The sequence below is a fragment of the Triticum dicoccoides genome, chromosome 5A (genome assembly GCF_002162155.2).
Source record: "Triticum dicoccoides isolate Atlit2015 ecotype Zavitan chromosome 5A, WEW_v2.0, whole genome shotgun sequence".
NCBI lineage: Eukaryota > Viridiplantae > Streptophyta > Magnoliopsida > Poales > Poaceae > Triticum > Triticum dicoccoides.
The window spans coordinates 560,679,832-560,685,032 of NC_041388.1; positions in this window are offsets into that span (position 1 = coordinate 560,679,832).

A 5,201-nucleotide genomic window follows, 5' to 3' on the forward strand; every position below is an offset into this window, starting at 1 on the left:
GGCGGCGCGGCGGCGCGGCCTGAACCAGCCCGCTCGGCCCAGATCTGGGCCCTTCGGGCCCCATCTGGGTTTGGGCGGGCCGGCGGCGGGACGGGCCGGCGGCGTGGCCTCCAGGAGGCGGGAGAGCGGCGTTGACGGCTGGGAGCGGGCGGCGCAGGTGCCGGCTTGCTGCAACATGGCCGGCGGGGCTTTGCGGGTCCGTTGTGGACCTGGCCGGGCCAGGGGTGGCCCGGTGTGCCCTGCTGCCACGTCCGGTCGGTGACCACGACGTCGCCGGGGGCTCGGGCCTCCCGCACGTCGGCGGGGGAGGTGGTTCCCTCCCGCTTGGCTTCGGTGTGGTTCCTCCCGTCGCTTGGCGCTTCTTTCCGGCCTCCTTGGCCTCGTGGTGGTGTTCGCAGCGGGGCGGCGTGGATGTGTCCAAGACCGTGGTGGCGCGTGCTTGCGGGTGGCTTGATGGTTGGATGGCCCCGGTTCGAGTGGGTAGCGGTGCTTGGGGATGTGGGAGAAATCTTTGCCGGTTCTTCCGGCTCCGACGCGGTGACACCTGAGGGTGCCATCATTCCTTCTTGAACGGCGCTACCCATCACCCGCTCCCCTCCGTATGCCGGGGGAAACCCTAGGACTCGTCCGGGCAGCAGCGTCGTTGGCGTCGCATTCCTTCTTGGAGGTGCTGCTTGGTATGCGGCGGGCCGGTGCCATGGCGTGTGGTGGGACGAAGGTGGAGGGCGCAGCGGTGGCGGATCATTTGTGCTTGCCGAGCTGCCGTTGTTGGCTTTTATTTCTTCTTTTTCCCTTTTGGGCTTGTTGTGCCGTTCGCCCCGGCAGTTACTCTGTGATCGTGTGTCTGGTGCTTTATAATATAAAGCGGGGGAAAACCCTTTTTCGGTAACTATATAGCTAACCAAAGTATAGATACTATATGTCGATTGTATGTTGACATGGACCGTTCGTCTTTCTTCTTCTTTCAGATCGAATAGCTAACGGCCTCACTAGATATTTCTCCTTGATCGCTTTATTGCCTTTTGAGTTGCATGCAACTTCGACTTAACCGTGCGCTCTATATACTTTGCTGCCAGCTACCATATAGGCGAAGTATCATGTGATGTGAAAATGGACAACCAGTGAAAATCTGGAAATTCCATCAGGGGCCATTAGATTGAGAACAAACGACACGGATTGGAGGTGGGATTGTAGCCATCCACTTAAACCCATATTAGCAGATAACCCCCTTCTTTTACCCACTATCATTAGGTCCTTCAACCACGATCAAGATCTTCTTGCCGTGATGGAGATTTGCCCTACAGCGGCCACGAAGCACCCTACGCCGGCCCTAAACCATCTCCCTACACCGGCCATCACTAGTAAAAAAAGGGGGGCAAAGGTTCAGACTGGGTCAGCCCATTAGTCCTGGTTCAGTCCAGAACCGGGACCAATGGGGGCATTAGACCCGGTTCGTGAACCCAGGGGGACGGCCGGGGTCCAGACGAACCGGGACCAATGGGCCTCGCTCCTGGCCCACCACCATTGGTCCCGGTTGGTGGCATGAACCGGGACTAAAGGCTAGTCCCGGTTCATGCCACCAACCGGGACCAATGGTGGTGCCTATATATACCCCCTCGCGTAAGAGCAGAGCATACTGCTCTGTTTTTTCTGGCCGAGGGGGAGAGGGCTTGTGGTGCTCTAGCTCACCTTCTATGCACACAAGGTGTTCGATGGAATGCCCGAGCCACACTACTTAAGCTTTCTCCTCTCCAAACTTCATTTTCCTTAATATTTGTCTAGGCCAACTTCCCAGATCTTTCAGAAAATCATATCAATGGAAGCAGGCTGTTGTCGGCTCTGATCTTGCACAACAACAACCTTTCTGGCAAATTCCCTGAATTCTTGCAATACAATCCGATTTTCAAATGTCTGTGGCCAAAATATCCTCAAGCGTAAGCTGCTCGTGCTTCACTGAAGAATGAAGACTAGCTTGGGCTTATCTTTTGCCCTGGATCCATGCTTGTATTTCGTGTGTTCTCTAGCATTTCGCTTGTACTCCAGGATCAAGTGCTCTCCTCGACCTTGTATTTGCTGGACCGTTGCTGCTTGAGCGGCCTAATGAGATGAACCGGACTACAGAACCTGCATCCCTTTGTAAGACTGAAAAATTGCCAGATTGTGAAGGAGCCATTGGTACCGTACGGTAAGCATAGTGATGCTTTCTGGGTCAGATCAAGTTGTCCTTCCGCAAACAAACTACCACCGCAGAGCCCTCGGTGTGCTATAGAAAGCTCTGGCTGGGCGCGAGGCCTCAGCATTTCGTCGAACAGCTGCTGGGCAATACCACAAGCCCGGCGCTGCTGGTCAGCCTGACGCGAGGCTGTTCCTGCCACGGCCTCTGCGTCGCTGGATGCCCCGCGAGGACTGCTGCGTCCTCTGGTGATGTCCGCGGGAGGAGAGGCTCTTTTTTTTCAGCCATGGGCCCATGGCGATGTGCTAACGAACGAAACCTACCCTCAGGTAGTACATCGGCCAGTGTCTCCAAAAAAAAGGTAGTACATTGGCCCATGAAGCAGATTCCTTCCGGTGATTTTTCCAAAAAAGTTCTGAATTTCAAAGAACGTTCACAGATTCAAAAAAGTGTTCGCCGGATTCAAGAACAGTTCTTGAATTCAAAAAATGTTTGAGATTTCAGAATAATGCACTTTTTGAATTTTAATGAACCATTCTTATATTTTGATGAAAAACAATTATGAGCGCATTTAAATAATGATGAACATCTTTTGCATACGAGGAAACAATTCTGCGTTCAATGAACATTTTTTGAACTTGATGATCAAAATTTGTATACCAATATTTGTTTTAGAAATATGGAAGAAAGTTTTTTCAATTTGATGAACATTTCTCAAAATTGATGAACAAATTTGAAAATTGATGAAAAAATTGAATTCTTATGAACAAAAAATTTAATTCAATGAACATTTCTTTACATTCATGAACATTTTTTGAATTGATGAACACAAAAGTGTTCACGAATTTGAAAAGAAAATTCGCAAAAAAGGTGAAAAAGTAAAGAAGGAAAACAGAAAAGAAAACAAAAAAAGAAAAAATAACATGAAAATAAAAGAGGAAAAATGGTCGGGCCCAAAAGACCGCCCACCCTCGGCACGGAGTTGTGACCACTCATGCCTCTAAAGAGCGAGGCAAAGGGTAACACTAGGGCGGAGCTCCACCTTTTGTTCTTCCAGCTCGGACTCCTAAACTAGAAACTATATATAGGCACGAGATGATCCGGTGTGTGCACTAAAGCTCGACATGATTCCTACCTAGCGAAGCACCTAGATGGACCGACCCAACCAGAGTGCTCTTCATTTTCAACGGAAAAAAACAGAGTGCTCTGCTTTCCAATTTTATACCGGCATTTTTCCTGTGTTTTTCTTTTTGGGGGTTTTTGTGCTTTTTCTTTTCCCTTTTTACTTTTTATTATATTTTATTTTCCCTTTCTTCTTCTTTATTCTATTTTATTTTTCTTTATTCTGAAATCACAGGTATATTTCCAAACTCGTGAATATTTTAAGGAATCTAAACACATTTTTCACATTTGTGACCAGTGTTTTAATTCCAAGAACTATTTTCAAATTCATAAATGGTTTTTGAAATCCGAAAACAATTTTATAATTTTGTGAACATTTTCTGAAATTGGAGAATAATGTATAAATTTGTAATACTTTTAAAAGCAAGAGATATTTTCAAATACATGAACATTTCTTGTAATTAAAGAACATTTTTTAATTCGTTAATATTTTGACAACAAATTTCAAATTTATAGCAGTCTTTTGGAATCCAAGAACTATTTTCAAATTCATAAACATTTTATACATGCAAGAACATTTTCTAAATCTAGAACATTTACTAAAATTCATGAATATTTTCTGAAATTCGTAAAGAATATTAAATATGCAACCATATTTTTAAATCTTGGAACAGTTTTCAAATTAGTGGAATTATTTTGAAAAAATGGAGGTTTTTTTTAAAAATCGCAAACATTCTTGGAAATTCTAGAAAAAAATAAATTTGGGAACATTTTTTAAAATGACAGAACAATTTTCAAATCTGTGTACATTTTTTTTGGTATTCGAGAACACTTTCCAGATTCATAATATTCTTGAAGTTTTGGATCTCAAAAAAAAGAAAAATGCAAAAATAGAAAAGAAAAAACAAAAACCAAAATAAGAAACTAAAAACGCCACCCACCTCGCATATGGGCCGACCCAAAATCACGCGGGGGTGGGGGCGGATTGCGTGTTTCCTCGCTATTGAAAGCGTAGGTCATTGATTAGGAGCTCTCGTCTAGCATCCCTCGCCTTTTCTTTTTCTCTGAATTGCTCTGTGGCCTCTTCTCACGACATGAGGGTTGTAACTCGAACAGAGGAAAATGAACTGAGAACTATCACTATCTATATTGCTTATGTCGGTCAGAGATTTCCTACCCTATTATGTATCCATCTCATGCCCAATTCTCCCTTAATTATATTAGGGCATCTATAGCGGGTCCCCTAAAATTTGGCTCCTCAAACGTCTCTGAATGGGTCCGCTAAGTGTCCGGACATGTTGTTTTAAGTCCTCATTTGTGCATGCATATGATTGATGTGTATGGAGACAGAGAGAGAGAAAATAAAAAATTAAGAAAGAGAAAAGGTGGTCCGGGTGGGCCGCATCCTACGCGACAGACTGATCGGGCCCTCATATCCTCCCCATATATAATTTGAATACGAGGGCAAAGTAAGAGGTCCAATTGAGTCACAGTTTCCTTATCTCTTGTCAAACAATGACCGAATTGTTCGTCCGGATGTATAGGAAGGATGTGAGGGATCCGATTGTAGATACTCTTACACCTTCTATTGGAGGTTTGGGTTAACCGGTCATGAACTGTCCGACCCTTGGCCATAAAACCCCGGTAGAATTTAGGGAAACGAAGTTCTCAATTCACCAATTTCTCCTCAAACTCATGTAATTCCAGACATATTTGGTTGGATTTCACAAGCGATTACCCGATTACCTACAAAGCCCTCACCGCATACGTAGTTCATTCTCTCGATGATGCGTGAAGGAGCAGAATGCTTGGATAACCGCACAATGTTTTGTACTTCAACCATACATGCAAATCTTACAATGCTTCTTCCTACCCGACTAGAACAATCAAGCTATCCCCTCAGAGA